Here is a 26965-nt window from a genome sequence, read left to right on the forward strand (position 1 = left end):
AGCATCACAGGACAAGAGATTGGAAAACCCAGGTCCTGGCTTAGGGATTTGCTGGGTTATATTGTCAGGTCACCTAGCCTGACTTGGCCTCTCTTCCTTCTCTTTCTCCTTCCTCAGTTTTGTCATCTTATATTGTAGGTAACTGAGATTATATGTGGCATTCAGTGCTTTGCCAGCACAGGCTGGTGTTCCAAATCTTGTGCCCCAGCCTCCCCTGCATCTGCAAAGTCCCCTCTCCCAACTCCCTATTGGGCCTCAGGGATCCAGGATCCCAAATGCCCCCAAGGGCCTACCTCTCTGGTAACTCAGCCTTGAAGCACAGGAGAAAGTCAGAGCAAAGGATGTGCAGATGAACTCAACAGCAAGCCCCTCAAAATAGCTCCTCTGACAGCTTGGGATGGGTGGGCAGCACTAATTTTATCTGCCTGCATTTCCTTGATTCACGGTGACAGCAAAGTGCCCTTCCCAGGAAGGGCTAGATCATTCATGGCAGTTTTGGAGTGGGAGCACAGCCGCTGCCCACCTGCCCAGCCCCCAGGATGCTCTGTGTGAGCACAGAGACGATACTGTGGAGGAGGGCTCAGGCCCCACCCTGGGGAGCCAGGCATTATTGCCTGGAGAATCTCTCCAGTTTTCTATTCTGCAGAATCCCACATTGGCAAGCCCCGCATTCTGGGAACAGTGTCTGCCTGGACTTTGGGCCTAGTGATGGATGGGCAGGTGCTGCTAGCCCCATTTTACAGGTGAAAAGGGTGAAGTCCAGAGTTTACCTGACTCCTTTCAGGTCACACACTGAGTAGAAGCAGGGCTCGGTCTAGAACTCACTTATCTTGATGGCAGCTCTGTGTTCTTCCTGCATTGTCCCAAATGTTCACCCCAATGACTTGTTCTTGATCCTTCTCTCCCCGCATCTGTTTTCTCTTTCCTCCCATCTTCTGGAGCTCTGCTGTCCAATATGGTAGCCACTAGCCACATGTGGCTACTGAGCACTTGAAATGTGGCTTGTCCAGATGGAGATGTGCTGTGAGTGTAAAATGCACCCCAGGGTTTGAAGACTTAGTACCAAAAAAAGAATGTAAGCCATCTCATTAATAACTTGATTACCTGTTGACATGATCATGTTTTGGACATATTGGATTAAGTAAAATATGTTACTAAAATTATTTTTAGTGTAGTTACAAGAAAATGTAAAGTTACATAGGTGGCTTGTATTTCTCTTGGTGGTGCTGCTGTAGAATCTTGCTACTCCAGGTGTGGTCGGAAGACCAGCTGCAGCATCGATGTCACCTGGGAGCGTGTTGGAAATGCTGGATCTTGGGGACCACTCCAGACCTGCTGAGTTAGAAGAGGAATTTTAATAAGATCTGTAGGTGATCCCCAGGCTCACTATAGTTTGAGAAACTCTGAGCTCAGCTTAAGCTCGATGAGGCCTTACCTGCCTGGGCCTGAGGCCCATCTGTAAACAAAGGGGGGGTCCCCGTAGGCCCTTACTTAGAACCTGAGTCAGGGCAGCAGTGGGCCATCGTGCTCCAAGCCATGGCAGCTGCTCTGGGGGCTTGTCAGCTTAGGGCTGGGGGACTGGCCTTGGGGGATCCTTTAGGTCTGATATATGAGGTCACAGTGACCTGAGGGAACAGTGCCCCCCCATAGGGAAGGCTTGCAGCTGCTGTTTAAAACAGACTTGAATCATTTTGGTTCAAAGACCTTCTAAGATAAGCTCCTGGAAGTGTCTGGATTTCTAGTCAACCAATATGGAGACTTACAGCAATAATCCCAACAGTGTCCAATGACTTTGGGGTTTGTCTCAGTGAGTTTGAACAGAGCCTGCCTGGCCAGGCTCTGCCTCGGTAGCTTTCCCCAGGGGGTAACCGGAGAATTCTTGGGCTTAGCAGATGCAGACCTGTCTCTGAACCTCCAGATCCCAGGGGCTGGGAAAGTGCGGGGACACAGTGGGACAGTGGTGGGGCTCCTCTCGCAGCTTGCCCTGGGACTCACCCTAAGCTGTGCACCTGCCAGTACCCGCTGCCGGGCCTGGCCTCTGGGATGTGCTGGGCCAGGCACATGCCATTAGTGCCCCAAGGGGGAGCATTGGGGCAGCTGCCAGGAAAGAGGTGCTGATGCCCAGCGTCTCATAGCCACGCTGATGGCTGTGGCCACCTTCTGAAGTCAGGATCTGATGCCATACTCATGTCTGCTTCCCCGGTGCCTGGGGTTAGTGGATGGGGTAAGGGTGTGGAGTGAGGTTCCCACTGCCAAGAATCTCTTTCTGAAGAAGTTGATTCTGGTCACCGGAGTCTCCTCTCATCTGCAATTTTGCAAAATCTGGTGGTGATTCCAGCCTTCCAGGATGTGTTCCCAGGATGGAAGAGAAGGATGTGTGCAGCCCTTCAGGCTGGTGTGATGGGTTCTTGGCAAGAGGCCCCCTGTGCTAGGAAGGGGGCACTGGTCTGATGTGCACTGCTGGGAAAGGGGGCAGGTGACCAGCAGGGGGCCAGAGAGGACCTGGGGTGCAGCACCGGCTCAGTGGGGTCGGGCAGGAGGGACGGCCCTGTGGGATTCCCCTCCCTGTCCTCAGAGGCGGCTGCTGGGAGGCAGGCCCTGCAGGGCTGCAGATGGACTGTGTCTGTGTCCAGCTGAGTGCAGGCCTGTCTCCCAGCCGTAGTCTGAATAGCTGGACCAGGCACCCAGCTGATAAGGACCGGGTCCTCTGTGCCTGTGGCTGTCAGGCCAGACATCAAAGACAGTGTTTAACCTGAGAGCAAAAAAAAAACCTATGTTCTTTAAAAGCCTTGTTCTTGAGTGTTTGCATTTTCCTTATGGGTTCTGATTTTTTTCCCCCTGAGTTTCCTAGAATGGTTTCTTTTGAACAATTCAAAAACTTGGAAACTGGAAAACTTGTCCTAACTGCTGTCAGGTGCGGGAAAGGGATTGCTTCCACCTGGGCTGGGATGGGCGGGGGCGGGGGAATGGCGGGGGGAGGTGGGGTGCAGTGTGAGGCCCTTCCAGGGTTGGGGAAGAAGTTGGGCCTGGAGTCCCTCCCTTAAGGAGTGTGGCGGGACGGATATCACGGGAGGCATTTACTGTCCACACCACCCCATCATCTCTTCAAGACCTGCTCAACCTTCCAGGCCAGCTCTAGTGCCCCTTCCTCTAGGAAGACTTCCGGACCGCTCTCTCTTCCACCTGTCTCATGCTGGATACTTCCCTAAGGGGTTTGCATGGGTTACCTCTCTAATCCCCTCAGCAGACTGGGAGCTGGAAGTGCTGTTGTTACCCCCAGTTTCCAGATGAGGACACTAAGGCTCTGGGACAGTAAATGGCTTGTTTCAGATTACGTTGTTGGCAGGCACCAGAGCTGAGACTCTCAGTCGGGACTTCCGCAGCGTGGAGCAAGTGCTGAATGTTTGTAGCCACAACTGGACTGTGGAAGAGAGCTGGTTGGGCCTGTGGGCACTGAGGTTGTGGGCAGTGGGTTGTGGGGGTGGGGGGGGGCGTCTTGAGAAGAGGCCACAGCCCTGCTGGACAGGAGCGTGGTGATGACACAGATGCCCAGGTTAGGGTCTGAGATGGTTGCAGAAAGGCTGGCCCTGGGTGTGGTGCCCACTGGAGCAAACATCCCAGTCTGAATTTGGGCCTCTAGCTGGTGGGCTGTCACACACCCCTATGTGGCAGCCCTCTACGTGGAGGCCTTGGCCACTGACAGCCTCCATGAGCAGTAGACAGAAGTTGATTGGCCAACAAGCCCTGGAATAAATCCACATTCTGCTTCTCAAAGCTCAAGTCTTGTTCTCACTGATAATTTCTCTGAGATGAACATATGATAGGAAGAGAAATATGGTGGGGACTCAAGCCTGTTCCCTCGGCCCAGACAGAAATGATTCAGCCTCCTTCTTACATGTCCACACAGTGCTTGACCACATGACCTTGACCGTTCTTTAAAGATGGCCTGGTCTCTCCTCCCTGGGCTGATGTGAAGACCCCTCTCTCTCTCAGGTGGGATGGGTGTGAGGGCAGGGACAAGCCTGGAGTCCTCAAGCTGGAAGGACCATATTGGCCATCTTCCTGCCTTTGCCAGGAACACTTCATGCTTCTCCCCATGGCCTGGCCCCTGCCTTGTACCTGTTGGACTCCATGAGGTTGGTAATCACTGGCCTCATGGACATGTGGGGCAAGGCTGTTCAGTTAGATGTGTTTATTCATTCAACAAACATTTGTTGAGTATGCACCAAGGGCCTGGCTCCAGGCTGGGCAGCAGGGGATGCAGAGATGAAGGTGGTCCTGCCCACAGTGAACGTGGCCCTGATACAACGTCTAACAAGTGCTATGGTAGAGATAATAGTAAGAGCCGTCACCTCTCAGGCACTTCCTATTTGCTAGGAATTTGGTGTGCAGTTTCTACATTTGATATTGGTTTTATTTTATAGATGAGGAAACTTAGGTTCAAAGAAGATAAAAAACTTGCCCCAGGTCACAGTAGGTGATGGAGCTGGATGTTGAACTCAAGTGTGTGATGCCAGAGGCTACACTCTTAACTACTGTGCTATGTAGAACACTCTAGAAGCACAGAGGAAGGCAGGAAACCCAGCTGAGGGGGGAGGGCCCAGAGAGAAAGGGCGTTGCTGGAAGTCCATTTGACCTCTGTTCTGGTTATCCATCACAAACTACCTCAACTTAATGCTGTAGACCAGCACTTGTGTACTGTCACCATCTCTCGTGGTTCTGGGGAGCGACTGGGCTCATCTGTGGGTTCTCATTCAGGGTCTCCCATGTGGTTGCAGTCTGATGGCGGCTGGGGCAGGAGTTGTCCTTGAAGGCTTCTTCTCTCACCTGTATGGTGTTGGAGGCTGGCTCTTGGCCAGAACCTCAGCTGGAGCTGTGAGGGCCTTTCCAGGTGACCTGGGCTTCCCGGCAGCATGATGGCTGTGTGACAGTGGTCCCGAGAGAGGCAGGTGGAGCTGGGTTACCTTTTATGACTTAGCCTCGGAAGTAACTTACTGTCACTTCTGCTGTACTCCCCTCACTAGACATGGGTCACAAAGACCAGCTCATTTTCAAGGGGCGGGGACTCAGACGTCACCTCTCCATGGGATGAGGGTCAAGAAGTTTGCAGCAGTGTTTGTATAAGCTCGATATCAGAAGATAGGTAGAAGGATACGTAAGAAGATAAGGAGCAAAGGAGAGAGGTGAGAAGGTGTTTTAGCTGAGGCACCTTGAGAGCAAAGGCTTGGGAGGGACAAGGGACCCTGGGTAGGGTGGAGAAGATGAGGGCAGGGGGTGTGGGGTGCTATGTGCAGGGCCTTGGAGACAGGAGTTTGGGCTTTATCTGGCAGGGGAGGGGGGACCACAGGGAGCCACGATGGTTTAATTCCACTGCATGTATTTCCACCTAGGCCTGACCCTTAAAACCAGAAGCCAATTGGCTGAGTTTCTCACCGGGCTTAAAGAGTGCTTTGAAAGCAGCTGGGGGCAGAGCAGGGCCCCGGGTAGCAGCTCTGGGCGGGGGCGGGGGGGGGGGGGAGCTTCACAAAAGCACATCCCATCACCCCGCGCCGCAGTGCTCCTGATGTACTTTTCCCTCCCTCCCAGCATCCTCGGCAGCAGCTGATCCCGGTGTCCAGAACCAGGGCAAGGGAACTGGGGGAGAGTGGAAGAAAGAGGAGGGCAGATTTTGAGGAGAAGCTGAAAGAAGCTCTGGGGAACAGCTTCCTTTTGATTGGGTTTGCATTACTGCCACTCAGCCACGAGTCTGCTTGTGAATCTCTCTTTCATGCTGTGCTCACCTGTGAGGGGCTGCTCCTGTGTCCCTCCGTCCCTCTCTTGCACATTCCATGGTGCCTGAGCGGCTGCCTTCTGACCCACGTCTCCTCTGGGCCGGGAGTGGAGGCTTGGTCTGGGGAAGAGCCAGCAGGGTCTACAGGGTAGGGGGGTGGGGCTGGACCCAGGTGGAGGTTTTAACACAGAATTCTGGGACGACCCCCAAGTTTGCCCTCCTTGGTGTACATGCCCTGGGTAATACCTCCCCTTGAGTATAAGCAGGACCTGTAAGTCCGATGGATGGCGCTGCAGTGACTGGAAGGGGACTCGCCTACTGGCTCTGAAGGGGTAAACTGCCATATTGTGGAGAGGGCCTGGTGGTTAGGATCTGTGGGTGGTCTCTAGGACCTAAGAGTGACCCCTAGTGGACAGCTGGCAAGAAAACGGGGACCTCCATCCTACAAGTAGAAGGCACTGAACTCGGGCAACAACCTCAATGAGCTGGGAAATGGATTCTCCCCGAGTTAAGCCTCCAGCCAGAACACAGTCCAGCTGACGCCTTGATTTCTGCCTGTGAGACCCTGAGCAGAGCATCCGGTCGAGCTGTGCCTGTACTTGTGACCTACGGAACTGTGAGATAATTAATGGCTGCTGTTTTAAGCGGCTAAGTTCGTGTAATTTGTTACAGGAATAGGAAACAAATACAGCAGGGAACGCTTATGTCTGAGTTTCGGGTGGCATCTGGGCCCTTGGCAGTCAGGGCCTATAGGGGCTGTGCCCAGGGGTGGCTTGCATTGTGTTCCTGGTGACTCAGTTCCCGGTGGCCAGTTCTAGACCCCTGGGCCTCGTGGCTCACCTCATAAAGCCCCCAGTCACATCATGGCCCACTTTTTATGGCCTGGCACAGGCACATTTTACTGTCGAATTAGCAGGAATAACAGCAGCATTTTAGTGGCTGATTGGGAGCCGTATATTAGCGATTGTATTAATAAGTGCACGGTGACAGGAGACCAGTGAGAGTGAGAAAATGAGACACAGTATTTATCCCCAGTGCAAAATCTTTTTTATTATTAAAGACACTGGGTTAACTGAGGATAGATTTAATGCCTGCTGGCAATTTTATTGGATAATCAGCAGTCCAGGGTCCCCACTGCAGCCTGAGCTCTGGAACCCTCAGGCAGGACCTTTGGATTCTTCGGAGAAGCCTCAGGGCTGGGAAACTGCAAATGTGGGCACTTTCTTGGGACTTGCCCCTGGGCCTGCAGCTATGCGGGCAGGACCAGGTCTGCTGCTCCCTGTGGGCAGATGCCGGGCAGCTGATAGCAGACGGCGTGAGTTTCACCCATTTGGAGGTGGAGATGGAGATGAGCAACACGAAGTCAGTGCAGGTTCTGAGGCATCCTGAAGAGAGGGCTGCAGGGAGAGCATGAGAATCGTGCAGGCCCACCCCTGACTCTAAGGGGAGCCGCCCAGCAGAGGGCTGCATACTGGGGGCCCTGTGTTCTGGGGACAGCCAGCCTCTGCGTCTCACCCTGGGCTCTGTCCTGTCTAGTGCCTAGCTGAGTCTGCTGCCAGTGGTCCAGTCTCAGAGAGGGAAAGGTGTGTCTGGTGCTGGCTGGAGGAGCCCCACTGTTAAGGATCATTGTGTGGGAGGAGCTTGGGGCTGTGGCTACTTCAGTGGCTATTTGCAGTGGAGCATACATGCTGTCAAGGGGGCTGCACTGAAGACCCCCACAAGCTCTTAGGCCCCTGAACATCTTAGAGGAGGGTTAGAGGATGGACTATGAGACAGGAGAAAAAGGTGCAGAATCCAGAAATGCTGGCAGCCAGGCCTGCTTCCCGTGGGCGTGTAAGGCCCCTCACGTCTGCTTTTCTTAGCTCCAGTCCAGCTCCCTTCGATGCTTCGCTGTGGTTCTCTGAAGGGTCAGCCCTTCATCCCTCTAGGTCTTCTCAAGGACCCTCATTGGACCCTCTCTTTGCACTTCTACCCACCCCTCAGCTGGCCCTGGGGGGAGCAGGTGTGTGATGGCAAGGGAGGGGCTCATGTGGCACGGATGACGTGAAGAACCTGGGCTTTGGAGCACAACTGATCTGGGTTTCCTCCCTGGCCCAGAACGGTGCTGGCTGAGTGAGTCTGTCCTGGACGTGTTGCCGACCCCTGAACCTTACTGCCCTCAGTTGCCAAAGATGACCACCATATCTACCTCACGGGAAGTGGTTGTAGGGACCAAAAGAGGAAATGAACGTCTGCAAGGGCTTTGTATACTGCCTGGCACATAGTGGGTGCTCAGTATAGAGCACATTATTATTTCTAGAAGGATTCAGATTCTTGTATTCTCAGAGGAATCTCGTGGCTGATATTGAGATTCATTTGCTTATTCATTCTTTCTGCAAGTGTTTGGTGCTGGGTGTTGCTGACACCGTGTGTGGCAGATAGCAGGTGCTTGGTGAATATTTACTGAGTGGATGACTACAGATGTTGACAAAGTTCCTCCTTTTGGGGAACTTAGCCAGGGGTGGGGGGTGCTGGTGAGTGGAGATATTTTCTGATCTTCTTCCGGCCAGTTGATCTTACTTTGGTGCCCAGTACCGAGAAGACTTGAAGATGCCTCCATCCCTCTGGGCCAGAGAAATTGCCTCCTTCCTCTGTAGCCTGACATTCTTTTGACCAGGGGTCACAGGGAGAGGTGACTATGATTTTATCCCACTTTGAAAGGACAGTGCAGACCTTCTTAGCCCAGTGGCAGGAGGTTGGTGGAACCTTGTGGACACAGTCAGCATTTCTTAGACTCCTGGGAGGCTGGAAGGCCTCCATTCCCCTCTATCCCAACCACACAGTTCCTCTGCTTCTGTCAAGCCTAGAATAGACACAGAACTGCCCAGCAAATGCTCAGCTGAGAGCTGAGAGCTGAGAGCTGAGCAATCATTTTGGGGAAATCTTCACGTGCTACTCTGGAGAACTGGAGCTAGACTCCTGGGGAGGGGGTCCCCTCCAGGCAGCTTGATAGGAAGTGATTCACTTTCCCTTACACTTCAGTTCTTTTTGAGGTGCAGGTCCCTGTCTCCAGATCGTGCTCCCCAGTGTCAAATCCTGTGTAGACTGCTGCCCTGGCAGTGTTCTGGCTTGAATAGCTAGCCTTTGAAGCAGTTAATAAAACAAAGGTTGGAGCAGCTGCCCGCTGCCCCTGAAGTTGAAGAGAGCAGATTGAAAAGTGAGCGACTGTAGCTTGCTGGGCCTGTGAGCATGTGGAGGGCATCTCAAGAGTCCAGGAGCTGGGGCCATCACTTTCAGGGGCTAATTGTGCAGAGACCAGCAAGTGTCCAGGCCCCTGTGATGGTTTAGCCCTTCTGGGCTGAGGACTGGAAAATCCGTGTGATTGTTTATTGCCTCCATTTTTTATTATCAGCAAAACTTTAATTACAGCTCTCACTAAACCTGCTACCTTCTGTCGGCATTTACAAGGCAATAAATTTCCCCTTCTCTCCTTACACAATCCGAACCTCCAATAGGGCAGTGCATATGCACTGGAAGATATTGATTCCCCAAAGAAATTATAACAGCATTTGTTCTCAAGTAAACACAGAGAGGCTATTATAACACTGACGAAGAGTCGATTGTCTTTGCTTTATTAAACAACACAGCTCTCAAATGGAAGCACATCTAAATTATCAAGAGATTGGTGGAACAGACAAACAGCAATGCCTGGAATGAGGTTTCGAGTGGGAGGACTGTCTAAGGCAGAGGTGAGAAGGAAGACTTTGTCCCTTTCTCCTTGTTTCTCACTCCCTCATTAAACCAGTTTGTTCCGCCACCCCTCACCCCTGCAGTCCTTTAGCATTGAAGGGGCATTGATCGTGGCTCTCAGCTGGGGAGTGGGCAGCTCACTGCAAGCTGGCAGAAACGAAGCTTGCACAAGGTCTGCCAACTGGCTAATGGCCCCATGTGTATTGGCAGACAGTAAACAAAAGCCTTTTAAAAACTTCTTGTTATGTTACTGGCAGGTGGAAAAGGTTGATGCATTCATCAGCTTAATTTGGAAAATGGTACGTGACCCATCTTTGCTTCAGAACACCCGGAAATGCATCCCACTGAGCAAAAGACTGATCAGCCATGACCTTGCTCCCAGAAGGCAATTTGAGATAGAATATTTTATTATGAACAAGTTGGTTCTACAGTCCCACAAGAGCAGCCATGCAATCAAAAGTCTAAGGATGTCCTGTACAATGTTGGTGTGTTCTATACAATGTTTATGGGATGTTAATTGATATCTTGGTAATAAAAAGATAACTTCCACCAAATCCACTTTCCAAAATTAAATAATTCATGAAATATGGGGGGTGAAACAAAGTTAAACAGATCTCTTTGCTGCAGGACTTTTCAGAAGCTGTATGTGAATTTGCATTATGAATCTGGAAGAGGGGGAAACAGTATGTGAAGTTTTCTGAATTTTTTTCTCCTGATATTTTTTTTATTAAGGTTATGAAAGTTAATATCCTTGTGAAATTACAGTTGTACATCATTATTAGTCGTGTTGTAGGTACACCACTTCACCCCTAGTGCCCTCCCCCCACCCCCTTTTCCCCTGGCAACCACCGATCAGTTCTCTTTGTCCATATGTTAACTACCACCTATGAGTGGAGTCATACAGAGTTCATCTTTCTCTGTCTGGCTTATTTCACTCAGCATAATACCCTCAAGGTCTATCCATGTTGTTGTGAATGGGACGACTTTGTCCTTTTTTATGGCTGAGTAGTATTCCATTGTGTATATATACCACATCTTCTTTATCCAATCATCAGTTGCTGGGCACTTAGGTTGGTTCCATGACTTGGCTATTGTGAATAATGCTGCGATGAACATAGGGGTGCATGGAACTTTTGGAATTGCTGATATCAGGTTCTTAGGATAGATACCCAGTAGTGGGATGGCTGGGTCATAAGGTATTTCTATTCTTAACTTTTTGAGGAATCTCCATACTGTTTTCCATAGTGGCTGCACCAGTTTGCATTCCCACCAACAGTGTATGAGGGTTCCCTTTTCTCTACAGCCTCTCCAACATTTGTCACTCTGGGTTTTGGATATTTTTGCCATTCTAACAGGTGTAAGGTGATGTCTTAGTGTAGTTTTGATTTGCATTTCCCTGATGATTAGTGATGATAAGCATCTTTTCATGTGTCTATTGGCCATCCGTATATCTTCTTTGGAGAAATGTCTGTTCATGTCCCCTGCCCATTTTGTAATTGGGTTGTTTGATTTTTTATTGTTGAGTTGTGTGAGTTCTTTGTATATTATGGAGATTAACCCTTTGTCGGATAAATAACTTGTGAATATTTTTTCCCAATTAGTGGGCTGGTTTTTTGTTTCAATCCTGTTTTCCCTTGCCTTGAAGAAGCTCTTTAGTCTGACGAAGTCCCATTTGTTTATTCTTTCTATTGTTTCCCTCATGTGAGGGGTTATGGTGTCCGAAAAGATTCTTTTGAAGCTGATGTCAAAGAGTGTACTGCCGATATTCTCTTCTGGAAGACTTATTGTTTCAGGCCTAATCTTTAGGTCTTTGATCCATTTTGAGTTTATTTTAGTAAATGGTGAAAAAGAATGGTTGATTTTCATTCTTTTACGTGTGGCTGTCCAGTTTTCCCAGCACCATTTGTTGAAGAGACTTTCTTTCCTCCGTTGTAGGCCCTCAGCTCCTTTGTCAAAGATTAGCTGTCCATAGATATGTGGTTTTATTTCTGGGCTTTCAATTCTGTTCCATTGATCTGTGCATCTGTTTTTGTACCAGTACCATGTTGTTTTGATTACTGTAGCTTTGTAGTATGTTTTGAAGTTAGGGATTGTGATGCCTCCAGCTTTGTTCTTCTTTCTCAGGATTGCTTTAGCAATTCGGGGTCTTTTGTTGCCCCATATGAATTTTAGGATTCTTTGTTCAATTTCTGTAAAGAATGACATGGGAATTCTGATTGGGATAGCATTGAATCTGTAGATTGCTTTAGGTAGTATGGACATGTTATCTATGTTTATTCTTCTAATCCATGTGTATGGAATGTCTTTCCATCTCTTTATGTCATCATCGATTTCTTTCAAGAGCGTCTTGTAGTTTTCGTTGTATAGATCTTTCACTTCCTTGGTTAAATTTATCCCAAGGTATTTTATTCTTTTTGTTGCGATCATAAATGGGATTGAGTTCTTGAGATCTTTTTCTGTTAGTTCATTGTTAGCATATAGAAATGCTACTGATTTATGTATGTTGATTTTATACCCTGCAACTTTGCTGTAGTTGTTGATTGTTTCTAATAGTTTTTCTATGGATTCTTTGGGGTTTTCTCTATATAAGATCATGTCATCTGCAAACAGCGAGAGTTTTACTTCTTTGTTGCCTATTTGGATTCCTTTCATTTCCTTTTCCTGCCGAATTGCTCTGGCCAAAACCTCCAGTACCATGTTGAATAAGAGTGGTGAAAGTGGGCACCCTTGTCTTGTTCCTGTTCCGAGAGGGATGGGTTTCAGGTTTTGTCCATTGAGTATGATGTTGGCTGTGGGTTTGTCATATATGGCCTTTATTATGTTGAGGTACTTTCCTTCTATACCTATTTTATTGAGGGTTTTTATCATAAATGGATGTTGGATCTTGTCGAATGCTTTCTCTGCATCTATTGAGATGATCATGTGGTTTTTGTTTCTCATTTTGTTAATGTAGTGAATCACGTTGATTGACTTGCAGATGTTGAACCATCCTTGTGTCCCTGGTATAAATCCCACTTGATCATGGTGTATAATCTTTTTGATATATTGCTGTATTCAGTTTGCCAAAATTTTGTTGAGGATTTTTGCATCTATGTTCATCAGTGATATTGGCCTGTAGTTTTCCTTCTTTGTGTTGTCCTTGTCAGGTTTGGGGATCAGGGTGATGTTGGCTTCATAGAATGTATTAGGGAGTGCTCCATCTTCCTCTATTTTCTGGAATAGTTTGAGAAGGATAGGTATTAAATCTTCTTTGAATGTTTGGTAGAATTCTCCAGAGAAGCTGTCTGGTCCTGGACTCTTATTTTTGGGGAGGTTTTTGATTACTGTTTCTATTCCTTACTTTGATTGGTCTATTCAGATTCACTATTTCTTCCTGATTCAGTTTGGGTAGGTTGTATGAGTCTAGGAATTTATCCATTTCTTCTAGGGTGTTCAGTTTGTTGGCATATAGTTTTTCATAGTATTCTCTTATGATCCTTTGTATTTCTTCGGTATCTGTTGTGATTTCTCCTCTCTTGTTTCTAATTTTATTTATTTGAGACTTCTTTCTTTTTTTTTAGTGAGTCTGGCTAAGGGTTTGTCGATTTTGTTAATTTTTTCGAAGAACCAACTCTTTGTTTCATTGATCCTTTCTACTGTCTTTTTTGTTTCAATATCTTTTATTTCTGCTCTAATTTTTATTATTTCCCTCCTTCTACTGACTTTGGGCTTTGTTTGTTCTTCTTTTTCTAATTCCGTTAGGTGTCGTTTGAGGTTGTTTATGTAAGATTGTTCTTGCTTATTGAGGTGAGCTTGTATTGCAATGAATTTCCCTCTTAGGACTGCCTTTGCTGCATCCCAAATCATTTGGTACGGTGTGTTTTCATTTTCATTTGTCTCCAGATAATGTCTGATTTCTTCTTTAATTTCTTCAATAATCCATTGTTTGTTCAGTAGCATGTTATTTAGTCTCCACATTTTTGGCCCTTTCCCAGCCTTATTCTTGTAGTTGATTTCTAGTTTCATAGCATTATGATCAGAAAAGATGCTTGATATTATTTCAACCCTCTTGAACTTATTGATGCTTGCTTTGTTTCCCAAGATATGGTCTGTCCTTGAGAATGTTCCATGCGCACTTGAGAAGAATGTGTAACCTGCTGTTTTTGGATGAAGTGTCCTATATATATCTATTAGGTCCATCTGATCTAATTTTTCATTTAATTCTGTAATTTCCTTGTTGATTTTCTGTCTGGATGATCTGTCCCTTGGTGTTAATGGGGTGTTGAGGTCCCCTACTATTATTGTATTGCTGTTGATGGCTCCTTTTAGTTTTGTTAACAGTTTCTTTATGAATTTTGGTGCTCCTGTGTTAGGTGCGTATATATTTATAAGTGCTACGTCATCTTGGTGGAGCGTCCCTTTTATCATTATATACTGCCCCTCTTTGTCTTTCTTTATCTGTTTTGCTTTGAAGTCTACTTTGTCTGATATAAGTATGGCAACACCTGCTTTCTTTTGTTTATTATTAGCTTGGAGTATTGTCTTCCATCCCTTCACTTTGAGTCTGTGTTTGTCTTTGGGGCTGAGGTGTGTTTCCTGGAGGCAGCATATTGTTGGATCTTGTTCTTTGATCCATCCTGCCACTCTGCGCCTTTTGATGGGAGAGTTCAATCCATTCACATTTAGAGTGGTTATTGAAACGTGGGGGCCTACTGTTGCCATTTTATCACTTGTTTTCCGGTTCTTTTGCATTTTGTCCTGATAGAGAGCTGTTACTTTGTGTTATTGTCCTTCTGCTTATCTCCTTTGTTCTGGATTTTGTAACCCCTTTCCTTTTTTTGATTTTTCAGGAATGAGGTTCTTCCTGAGCATTTCTTGAAGAGGTGGTTTTGTGGCGATGAACTCCCTTAACTTTTGTTTATCTGGGAAAGTTTTTATTTCTCCATCGTATTTGAAGGCTATTTTCACTGGGTAGAGTATTCTTGGCTGCAGGTTTTTGTCCTTCAGAGTTTTGAATATTTCATTCCAATCTCTTCTAGCCTGTAAGGTCTCTCTTGAGAAATCTGCTGATAGCCTTATGGGGTTTCCTTTGTAAGTTATTTTCTTCTGCCTGGCTGCCCTTAGTATTTTCTCTGTGTCACTGACTTTTGCTAGTTTCACTACTATATGCCTTGGGGTTGGTCTTCTTGCATTAATAAAGTTTGGAGATCTATTGGCTTCTGTCACATGAAGTTCCATCTCTCTTCCCAAGTTTGGAAAGTTCTCAGCTATTATTTCTTTGAACAGGCCTTCTGCCCCCTTTTCCTTCTCTTCTCCCTCTGGTATGCCTATAATCCTTATGTTGCATCTCCTAATTGAGTTGGATAATTCTCAGAGAGTTTCTTCATTTCTTTTTAGTCTTAGTTCTCTCTCCACCTCTGTCTGCAGCATTTCTATATTCCTATCCTCCAAATTGCTAATTCTGTCCTCCATATTATCGACCCTACTGTTCAGAGAGTCCAGATTTTTCTTAATCTCCTCCCTTGTGTTCTTCATCTCCAGTATTTCTAATTGGTTCTTCTTTATAGTGTCAAGCTCTTTTGTGACATAGCTCCTGAACTCATTGAGTTGTCTATCTGAATTCTCTTTTAACTTGTTGAGTTTTTTAATAATGGCAGTTTTGAAATCATCGTCATTTAGGTTATAGATTTCATTGTCTTTAGGATTGTTTTCTGGGTGCTTATCATTTTCCTTCTGTTCTGGAGATTTAATATATTTTTTCATACTGCTTTATGGCATGGATTTGTGCCTCTGCATAGAGACAGAGTTTAGTCGCTGCTTCCACTTGTTGCAACTGGTGTGTGGGGGAGCAGGTGTTTAGACTGCACCAACCAGGAACCTGTCAGCTGTTACTGACTGGACCTGGACCCCTCCTCGTAGTCATAGTGGTCCTGTGGGGTCCCTCGTCGGTTGTAGGGGCAATCGCAAGGGGGCCTCAGGCTGCTGGTGCCTACTGTTGCAGCCCACTTAGACGCGCTCTCTCCTTGTGGTCTGCAGCAGTGTTGTGGGCTTTCCCAGCAGCCAGGAGCAGGATCACCTATAATCACCGCTTTGTCCATAAGAGAGCCCACAAGATCACACTTGTCCACTATAGGTCCCAGCAGAACTATGGTTATCTTCTGCAGTCTGTCGTTAGCTCACCTAGCTGTGCTACTTTTGCCTCAGGGCCTTCCCACCTTGTGATTGCCAGTCGGGACCTCTCCACTAGTGCCGTGCAGAGGCTTTCACTGAGGCTGCTGTAGGAACCTGGAGTTCCCCCCTGGGCTATGTAGCCGTTTCACTGGAGCGCCACTCTGCCCCACTCCACTCTCACGGGATCTCTGGGAGCCCCTTGCCTCATCTGGGACACGGCCAGAGTCTGTGGGCCTGACGGTGGCTTGTAAGCTGCTGCCTTGTGGGGAATTCTGCTCTATGGAGCTTCCTGGTGTTCCGGATGCTGGGCGGGACCTCCCTGCCAATGGCGAGCAGAGGCCCTCCCTGCTGGGGGGGTGCGGGACCCTGGAGCATCCCCCGGGCCGCAGAGCTGGGTGTTTGAGCTCCACCCAGTCCCCAAGCACGTCCATGGGAAGTCCGGGCGCCCCCTGCACCAACCTGTGCGCCGAAGACTGTGGGCCCAGCAGCAGCTGGCAGTCTGGTGCAGTGCCGGGGAATCCACCCGCCAGGAGCTTCCTTTTGTCCTGGATTCTGGGCATGGCCTCCCTGCTAATGGTGAGCAGAGGCTTTCCCTGCCGGGGAGGTGCGGGACCCTGGAGCCTCCCCCCGGACCACAGAGCCGGGCGCTGGAGCTCCAACTGTGTCCCCAAGCACGTCTATGGGAAGTCCGGGCACCCCCTGCACCGACCCGTGCACCAGAGACCATGGGCCTAGCAGCAGCTTGTGGTCTGGTGCCATGCCAGGGAATCTGCCCACCGGGAGCTTCCCTTTGTTCTGGATTCTGGGCGGGGCCTCCCTGCTAATGGGAGTGGAGGCCTTCCCTGCCAGTGGGTGTGGGACCCTGGGGATTCCCCCTGGGCTTAGCTGTAATGGTGGGCGGCTTGAGTAGGGCTGTTGTCACCTGTTTCCACTGTCGCTCTGCTGGTGAGTGCACACTCCTGCCCTTGGTGTGTGGCGATGCTATGGGGGAGTCTGCTGGAAGAGAGCCTCCTGCAGGAAATAGGCTGTCTGGGGGTCGGGGGTTGGAGAGTTTTCACCTATTTCTACCTCCTCCCGGGGGGAAGTCCGTCCGCCTTCTGATGTATAGTAGTACGAGACTCTTAGGTGTCTATCCTTAGGTTGGCTCCCGCCTGGCCAGCTTAGAAGCTCTGCTGCTCCCAAAGGTGGCTTTTTTCCTCTCTGGCTGGAGTTACTGCCTCTTCTGCTTTCGTCAGGACTGTCCCTTGTTGTGGGGGTTCTTTTTATACAGTTTTCAGTTTTCAATCCAGGGTGATTCTTCCTAAAATTGTTGTAACCTGGTTGTGTTTGTGGGAGGAGGCGAGTTCAATGTCTGCTCACAGCGCCATCTTGACGAGAACTATAAGTTTTCTGAATTTTTAAAAAAACAGAATTTACATCTTATAGGACTGGAGTTTTTACAGAATAGTCTTTGAGAAGTACTGGTCTGAGGGGATAAAGTGAAGGAGGCTAGACCATGAGAAGTGGTCCAGATTTTCTTTGCTGAGCTGGGCTTGGAGAACCCAGCCTTAGGAGCAGGTCTGAGTGGGTAGCAGGAGAGTCAGGCTATGTCAGTCCAAGTGGCTAACGCCTTGCCAAAATGGTGCCTGAGCTCTCACTGCGCCTCTGAGAAGATTTGCTGGGTGTCGACGTGATCAGTGCTGCCTTACCTGGAAGACGGGTTCAGCTGAGCTAAAGCAAGAGCTTCAAAACAGAGATGTCCCTCCCCAAAACATAGTCATAGTGGTCTTATCTCAATTAAAGAAAACCTCAAGTTAATGGAGAGGGGAATTCCTATTCTTGGGAAATGGCATTCATGCTTATTTTAGACCAACCTGCTATCAAGAACAACTAGAGAAGTTGTAGCAGATTATATTTTCCAGGTGGCTGCATCACTGTCTATTCCTTACATGTGCCCATGCGTGTCATGTCTTCTTACAACATGGCATCGACACCCCTGCATTGAGAGGTGGCTTTGTGTTCCTTCTTCTTGAACATAGATGGACTTTTGTAATAGTCCTGACTGACCAAATGCAGCAGAAATGAAGCTGCATGACTTCTGAGACTATGTCATAAAAATTTCAACCTGACTCTCCTTTTCTCTCCTGGGATATGTGCCTTGGGAGTCCTGGGCCAAACTGTAAGAGGTCCAACTAAGCTGAGGCCCCATGATGCAGCAGTCACATGAAGAGATTGTACAGAGACAGCAGGAGATGCCCGAGAAGCCCAATTCCCAGCTATCGAGTCTTCCTAGACCAGGTACCAGACATGGGAGTAAAGAGCCTTTGAGATGACCTCAGCCCAAACCGCCATCTGACTGCAACCTCATGAAAGACCCCAGACAAGAATCACCCACCTGAGCTCCTCCTGAACTCCTGACCACAGTAACTGTCAGAGATGAGAAGTGACTGACATCGTTTGAAGCCACTAGGTTTTGGGGGCTTTTGTTGTGCAGCCGTAATAACTGTTCCACAAAATCAACAAAATATATGTTGAAGGCTTTGGAAAGCTATCGAAGCAACAAAGCCTTGACTCAAGGGGCCAAGATAGTTGCAAGAAGGGAACTCCCAAGAGGAGAGCCAGACATTTGGTAACACTTTTGTCCCAAGGTTATTTGTGGAATCAAATGCAACAGCTGAGAGACTGAGCAGAAAGTGGCTGCTAAATGGCTGAGAAGTTGAGCACAGCTTCTGGCGTTTTCATGGGACTATGGGTTAAAAGGGGAGTTCAGGTCCTGCCAAGTAGGAAGGGCCCTGGTAAACACCCTAGACTTTTAGTTGCAACTCTTGACTAAGAGTAAGGTTGAACTTGAAACAGGCCAACCCTCAAAAAAGCTGAAGCCTGCCTTTAAATCAGTTCAGCTACTGGCTGGATTAAGTTCATCTATCCCAACTCTATCTGCCACCAAAACCAAAAATGAATTCTCTCTTGAGGAAGGCAACATTATCCAGAAACTCACGTTATTTCTAACGTATCTGGAATTCATTAGAAGATAACTAGGTGTGCACAAAGACAAGAATTGACTGAAAATCAAGGGAGAATGCATATAGTAAAATAGTCTTAAAGGAAGCCTGGCAACTTGAGTTATCAGACTTGGACTTTAAGCCATCTGTGATTACTGTGCTCAGGAATTTGAATGACAGCATACAGAATTTCCATGAGGAATCGGAAACTATAAAATAATCAAATGGAAATTTGGGAATTGAGAAATCAATAACTGATACTTCAATAAAGGGATTTAACAGCATATTAGACATAGTGGGAGAGCAGATTGAACTGGAAGAAAGATCCATTGACAGTTTCCAGTTTGGAGGACAGAGGAAAAAAATGATAGAAAATACAGAAAAGAGCATAAGAGACATATAGAACATAATGAAATGGTCTAACATGTATAATTGGAGTCCCAGAAAGAGGAGAGGGAGAGGTGGTAGCAATATTTGAAAAGATATTGGGCAAGAATTTCCCCAAAGTGACAAAAACATCAAGCCACAGATTCAAGAAGCACTAAGAACCCTAAGTGGAATTAAAAGGAATATACCCAGGCACATCATAGTAAAACTGCTGAAAATAAAAAAGAGGAAATCTTAAAAGATTCAGGGAAAAAAGGACAAATTACCTTCTAAGAGCAACAGTGAGCATGACACTGACTTCCAAGGAAGCAATGGAAACTTTAAGGTGATGGAATGATGTTATTCATGGTGAAAGAAAATATCCTCTGTTAGTCAGCTTGTGCTGCTATAACAAAATACCATGGACTAGGTGGTTTGAATAACAGACAATTATTTCTCACAATTATGGAGGCTGGAATGTTCTCTATTAAGATGCCAGCAGATTTGGTTCCTGGTGAGGAGCCCCTCCCTAGCTTATAGATGACTACTTTCTCACTGTGTCCTCATGTGGTGGTGAGGGACAGAGCTCTGGTCTCTCTTCCTCTTTGTATAAGGACACTGATCCCATCATGGGAGCCCCACCCTCATGACCTCATCTAAATCTAGTTATCTCCCAAAGGCCCTACCTCCAAATACCATCACATTGCAGGGTAAGACTTTAACATATGAATTTTTTAGCGGGACACAAATCTCTAGTCCATGGCAATCTATAAACTAGAATTCTATATCCAGGGAAAATAAACTTTGGAAACACATTTGCAGACAAAAAAATTATGAAAAATTATCAGCAGAGTCACTTTAAAGTAAATAATAAGGGAATTCTTAAGACAGAAGGATATCAATCTAGGATGGAAGCATGGAAATGGAGGAATGAATGAAGAGCAATTGAAAGGGTATATATGTGGGTAAAAATCTAAATAATTATGTGTCCTGGGGTTAAAAAAATAGCATTAAAATATGCAACACAAAAGCACAAAGGCAGTGGGATGAAGTTAAGTGAAATCAGTGTTCTAAATTTTTTGCGTCGTCTAGAAGTAATATAAAATACGAATTTATTTTAGGCTTTAACAAGTCAAGACTGCACTCAGTTTAAAGTATGTGCTATAAGATTTGTAAAATAATTTGTAACTACCAAACTAAGAGAAGAGAAAAATGAAAGAATAAAAAGACTTGATTAATCCAGAAGAAGATAAGAAACCAAAGAAAAAGGAACAAAAACAGGCAGGACAAATAGAAATGAAATAATAAGTTTGTAGATTTAAACTCTAATATGTCAGTAATTACATAAAATTACTAAACAGACTAAATACTCTAAAAGATGAAGATTATTAGACCAGATAAAAACAACACTCAACTTTGTGCTGTTTAGAGGCCTATTTTAAATGTAAGAACTCAGAACGATTGAAAGTAAAAGGAGAGAAAATGATAGACCATGTAAACATCAACCAAAGGAGAGATAGCATAGCTAACTGATAGAAGCAGTGAAGAGTTAAAGGCAAGAATCATTACCAGAGATAAAGATAATCATTTCATGATGATAAAAAGGTCAATGTACCAGGAAGCTATAACAAATCCAAATTTATAGGCACCTAATAACATAGCTTCACAATATCTAAAACAAAAATTTTCAGACCTAAAAGGAGAAGTAGACAAATCCTCAATCAGAGTAGATTTTCTTTCCAAGTTAATGGAGAGAATTTTCCCAACTTTAGGTTTTTCTCTCATAATTTTTTTTCTTAAATCTCTGTGGCCTGAAACCTCTTATCTGATAGCTACCACCAGCAGATGACAAAATAAATGAATAAAAACAAATATTAATAGAAAAGAAGCACAGTGGGCAAGGCTTTCTCTAAGAGCTTGCTTTATTTGTGGTCTTCTGTGTTCATGGAGATTTCTGTATTTCATGTAAATAGACAGGTTACCCACTAAAAGAGAAGTTCCTGGTTTATATGATAGATCAACTACATAGCTAAATCCAAGTGTTACAGAGCGAGTGCTTGCTTCCTGATGTCTAATTACCTGTTCAAATGTCAAGACGAGATTTGCACTTTAAAGGATGCCACACCTCCATTTTGGTGTACTTCAGGAGCCATGTTCTCCTTACTACCTAATATTTTATATCAGAGTCCGCACAGTTGAGACTCACACACAGAGCAAACATAGGCTGATGGATATTGGCTGTGAGATGTCCAAGATGCTCTTGCGAGCTAGGAGCAAGAGTCAAAGGTGTGTCCCTGGTCTCATGAAGCATCATGGGTGTCAAAGGTGTTCCCTGGTCCTCATGGAGTCCTGGGTCCGGATGTTCCCACCTGCCTCTTCCAGGCAGCCTGTTGGGCAGGCACTGACGGCATAGACCATTAGGTGGTTATTTTCTTTCGGAAGTCGGGTGGGGCTGATCTAGGTGACTTATTTAGCGCTCACAGCAAACCTGCATGAACCATCTGGATCCTTATCAATGCATTGATTTTGTAAAATTTGCTTTCTTTTTATTATTTTTGCATACATAATTTATGTTCAGTGTAGAATAATCAGAAAAAGCAACAAATAAGAAGAACAATAATCACCCATAATCCTACCCCTAGAGATAGGTTAATTTTTGTTGTACTTCCTTTCAGTCTTTATCCTATTTTCCAAAACGGGCTCTAGCTATGTATTATTTGATGGTTTACTTAAAAAATACCTCTTCAATTGTATCAAGAACTCCTTTTAAAGTCAATAAATATAGATTTATACTTTTTTATTTTTAGCATCATTTAATTTTTTTCTAATTCTATAATAATATGTACAATACAAAAAAGCAGAATTAAGAAAATTAACATCTCTATAGATAACTACTACTTCTATTTTTGGTGAAATTTCCCAGTCTTTTTCCATGCATGCATATAATTTATAGTGTTTTTCTCCGCAAAACAAAATTAGGCACATATTATGCATGGCAGCATTACTTTTAAAAGCTGAACTGCATTCCACTGTATCAGTATGCCATCTTTATTTATACAGTTCCTTACCTTTGGCCATTACTTTCTTTCTTTCCTTTTTTTTTTGCCATTGGAAACAATGCTGCATCCATTAGCTGGGTAATCTATATCTTGTGGCACTTATCCAGTTTTTTTCTAGAAAAAATTCTTGAAATTTAATTGCTTGGTCAAAGGGTATGTCTATGTTTATAGTTTTCTATTCATGTTGCCACACTGCCTTCTAGAAAAGTCATGCCAGCTTACATTCCCATCAGCTTAGGGCCTCTTTACTCTCTGCTCTTACCAATATGGTGCATGATCCTTCTTATGAAGCTTTGCAAAGCCAATAGATGGAAAATGGCACTTGGTCTTTAAATCTGCATTATTTTGATCTCTAGTGAGGCTGAACATTTTTTCATATGTTATTTGTTATTTCATATGTTCGTTATTTCATATGTTCATTGTATTTCTTCTTTTGTTAATTTCCTGGTCATTCTAGATTGATTCTGTGAGCTCACAATACGGACACGTCTGACTTCTTTAGGTGAAGTCTCTTACTTGAAATTCTAGACTGACTGAGTTGTGTCCAAAGTCTCTTTCTGTTTTGCTTGTTAGTCAGATCTAAAAGGGCTCGTTTTAAATTGTCTATTTGAAATTATATCTAGTCTTAGAATATCTGAACTGCAAGAGCTCATGGAGGACATTTATTCCGTCTCCTCGTTTTACATATGGGGAAACTGAGACCTAGAGAGGACAAGATGCATGCCCAAAGTCACATGGCATACCTCTCTGTCTCTATCTGCCTTTTTTCTTTCTCAATCATGTATTATTAAAATGTGATGTTTGGAATGATTGATTCTATCTGGGAACATCTGCTATTCCCTACCCATCTCTTGAGCTAAAGATGGACCTATTGGATATGAGGCCGAGATTCCCAAACTGTCAATGTCACTGAATAGAACAGATTAGGAGAAAGTCTAGTTTGAATGTGAATATCCTTGAAAAGGAAATGACTCTAAAAATACACTGTGATTCTAAATAGACTTAGGAGATATTAGGTTGCAGCATATTCAGGATTTTCTTTAATGAACAGATTAAAATCATTTATGCATAATTTATGATTTTAATGAAAACTACAAAAGATGTCCAAAGTGTGTTTGAAAAATTAATTTTCTTAATAAAACTTTTCTATTGTAATTTTGTCTATTCCTTTAATTCACTTAGAAAAATCCTTCATAGACGGTTTCAGACAGCATAGACTAAGTTTGTGGCAGTAACAAATAACCCCCAAATCTCAGTGATGTAAACAGTAAGAGTGTATTTCTTGCTCACTCAACATGTCCAGTGGGGACTAACTGGGGGCTCTGCTCATCAGAAGCACTCATGGACCCAGGCTGTTGTAGGATCTGTCTACACATGTGCGTCTAGGTTCATCTTGGCAGGGGAAGAAGGTATAGCAAATTGTCCACTGATTCTTTTAAGGCAGGGGCTGGTAAACTATGGCTTTTGTGCCAAATCTCACCTGTCACTTGTTTTTATACATTCTGCAATGTAGGGATATTTTTTACATTTTCAAATGGCTAAAAAAAAATCAAAAGACGAATATTTTGTGACACACAAAAATGATATGAAATTCAAATTTCAGTGTCCGTAAATAAAGTTTTATTGGAACACAACCACATTAATTTGATTACATATCATCAATGGCTGCTTTCATGTTATAATGGCAGAGTTGAGTAGTTGTGACAGTGACCATACGGCCCACAAAGCCTAAATATGTACTGGCCTTTTATGGAAAAGATTTGCCAACCTCTGTTTTAAAGAGCCCGGAACTAATACATGATACTCATGCTCACATTTCATTGGCCAAAACAAGTCCCCTGGCCTTGCCTAACTTCAGATGAGTTGGAGAAATGTACGTAAGGAGAAGAACTAGAAATATTTGGTGAATAACATTAACAACTACCCCGTAGACAGAGGGAAGCTGAGCTTCTCCCTCCCATCTGGCTGAGATTCCACTAATTCTTAATTAATTGAATCTGAACTAAAGATAATCTACTATAAATGTTTCTCAAAGCCTGAATCGCCCATGTCATGAAGACCCAGTCCTCCCTCCGAATGGCAGCTATTGATCTATGATTATTCTCATAACTGCAATTTACAACTTGATAACAACAGCTAGACAAATTTATAAGCAACCCAATGAGCAATTTTGAGAAAAAAATCAATTCCAGTTCTCCAGAGTATAAGGGGACATTTAATACTGTAAATTGTCTGAGCTCAGCTAGAAAGAGAAAAAGAAAAGCATTTATTTTCTTATTCACAGCCTCTTTTAGAGTAAGCGTTTTAGACCCTTGTCTGGGAGTGATGTTTCCCAAACAATGCAGAGGGGGAACCAATGAGGCTGGCAGTGCTTCCTGAGGCAGTGTAAGCCCTTCCACCAGCTTCAGACAAGCCCCTGTGAAGTCTATAAATGCTGAGGAAACCATTAGCTAAGTAAGAAATGTGAGTAATTTCAAAGAGTGACCTCAGGGCTGCCGGATTTAGACCCCTTCATGAAATGTAGATGTGTGCTTAGCTCTCCTCCCGGAACTCCCTGGTCACTGACACTGGTGTATTTACGCCACAGACGAGCAGCTCAGGCATGCCCTATCGCAGCCATTGTGCCTTGGACACACAGACAGGAGAGTAAGCTGGGGCATCCTGCCCAGTGGTACAACAGCAACTGAGGCCACTGAGCCAGCCCCGCTCATTCTGGCTGCCTGAGATGTTTCCTCCCTGCCCTTTCTCCTACAAATTACAATTCTTTTCTTTTTAAAAATCTCCTGAAAGCTCTTGTGCATGCAAACCACAATTATTCATAATGAATCATCCCCAGAGGGCGCATCTTCATGAAGTCTTGCCTACTTCCTTATGGTTCTGGCAACTGAGTAATCAGAGGATATAAGAGCCCTTGTTCCCTGCCATAAAATAAGTTTATAGAGATATAATTAGCAATAGTATTATCTTCATTTGGACTTAGCCTTGCTAAATGTCCTATAAGAGTTGTTTACGAGGTGATATGAATGGTAATGGCATTAATAACGTCATTAGCCAGAAGTATCAATATTTCCCACCACTTACTGCCTCTGAATGAGGTTGCGTGTGGAGTTCTGGGATGGGGAGGAGCTGGTGGAGTTATAGAAAGTTTTAAGGAAGCACTCAAGAGTCATTTGAAGGAATTTGGTAACCTCGAAATGTAGCGCCCTTGTCCTGCTGTGCGTTGGTAGCTCAGGGAGTCTTCATGTACACAGATCCCAGTGGCCCTGGACCCGCATGCTCCTTTGCTGTCTCCAGGCCTCTGCTGGTGGCCTTCCCCTACCTGAGGTGCCTGCCCATGGCCCATGCTGACATACCCTTCCACAGGGCTGCTTCTCTTGCTGTTTCACCCAGGAAGTGCTCAGAGCACTCACTGGGGGCTTAAAAGTTATTCCACCCTCTATTGTGGATGGCCTTGGCTCATGGGCTGTGTCGTCTTCCAAGATGAGTGTGAGGTCTTTGAGATGGGGTCCATGTTTTCCATTTCAGTATCTCTTTCAGTACTGGGAAGAAATAGGTTTGTATCCCCAATCTCTGAGGGTCCCGGCCCTGTGTCAGCACTCTGCCATGTGCTTACACTTCCCAGATGCCCTTGGAGTTGTAGGGGTAGAGCTGGGGGGGCCTCAGAGGCCATTCTGTCCAGCTGGTCACTTTACAGATGAGGAAACTGAGGCTCAGAGAGGTGATCTGTTTGGCAGGGTCCCACGTGGTGAGTGGCAAAGCTGGGAAGAGAGCTCATCTCTCTGGATGGGAAGGGAAATGTGAGTCCCTGAGGAAGCTCCCCTGCTGGACAGAGCGTGGTCAGGTTATGCCCCCGAGTCCTGGATGTTCACCTAACTGAGGAAGACTCCCGTAGAAATGGCAGAGCGATGTGGAGGAGGGAGCCCTGGGGCTGGAGGCAGGAGGTCGGGGTTAGGTGCTGGCTCTGACCCTTTCATGGCTGGCCGTGGCTGAGTCTCAGTTTCTTCATCTGGGAGTAGAGATGATTTTCTGCTCTGATGGCCTCCCTGTGTGCTTGTGAGAATCACATGGTAGACCTGCTGAGAAAGTACCGGTGCTTCTGTGCTCCCCTCCCTGGCCTGGGTGAGTCTGGGTGGGGAAGGAGGAAGGGTGTGAGTAGAGTGCACAGGGTTGCCTTCCCAAGGCCCTGTCCATTTGGTTGGCAGTGGTGGCCCCACTTCCTCCATGTGGCGGTGCTCCCAGCCCAGGTCCCTGGCCTGCCTCTTAGAGCTGCTTCCTCTCATGTTAGGCAGGCACCTTCAGGAGCAGAGTGCCTTGTGGCCAGCCTGTCTGACACTGACACTGACACTGACACTGACACAGCCTCCTGATTTATGGCCAAGAACCTGTTCAGTGGGGCATTAGCTCATCACCATGGCAGCCCCAGCTCCCCTGTCCCCCTAAGCCTTGGAGCTGAACCTGGTCACTCAAGTCTGAGCACAAAGTGAAGATTATTGGCTGCTGGATTGGGGCTATGACAATCTCATTAGCTCATTTGTCCTGCAGAAGTGGGCACATGCTTGTTGATCTTGTCACTGGAGCCAGCTTTTTGGGAGTCGTGTCAGGAGGTTCCTCGGAGGGTCTCTGATGTCAGAGCTAGGCTGACCCCCAGTCTCCATCCAGACTAATCCTGAATATCATCAGCAGGCACCCTGCCCCTTGGAGAGGGCAAGGGTCTTGTCCAAGGCCTCGTGGGGAGCCTGGAACCAGGGTGGGTTACTGGATCCCCAGACCCAGAGGGTCTTCTCGTCACAAAGGTGAGCTGCTGCCAAAGGCAGAGGGACCATGGCTGTGAAGGTGGAGGAAAGATGACAGGCAGCTGGAGAGCAAAGCCTAGGACAAGTTTCTGGGAAGGCCTGGCTGCAAAGCTTGGA

The sequence above is a fragment of the Equus przewalskii genome, chromosome 13, assembly GCF_037783145.1.
Source record: "Equus przewalskii isolate Varuska chromosome 13, EquPr2, whole genome shotgun sequence".
NCBI classification, from domain to species: Eukaryota; Metazoa; Chordata; class Mammalia; order Perissodactyla; family Equidae; genus Equus; species Equus przewalskii.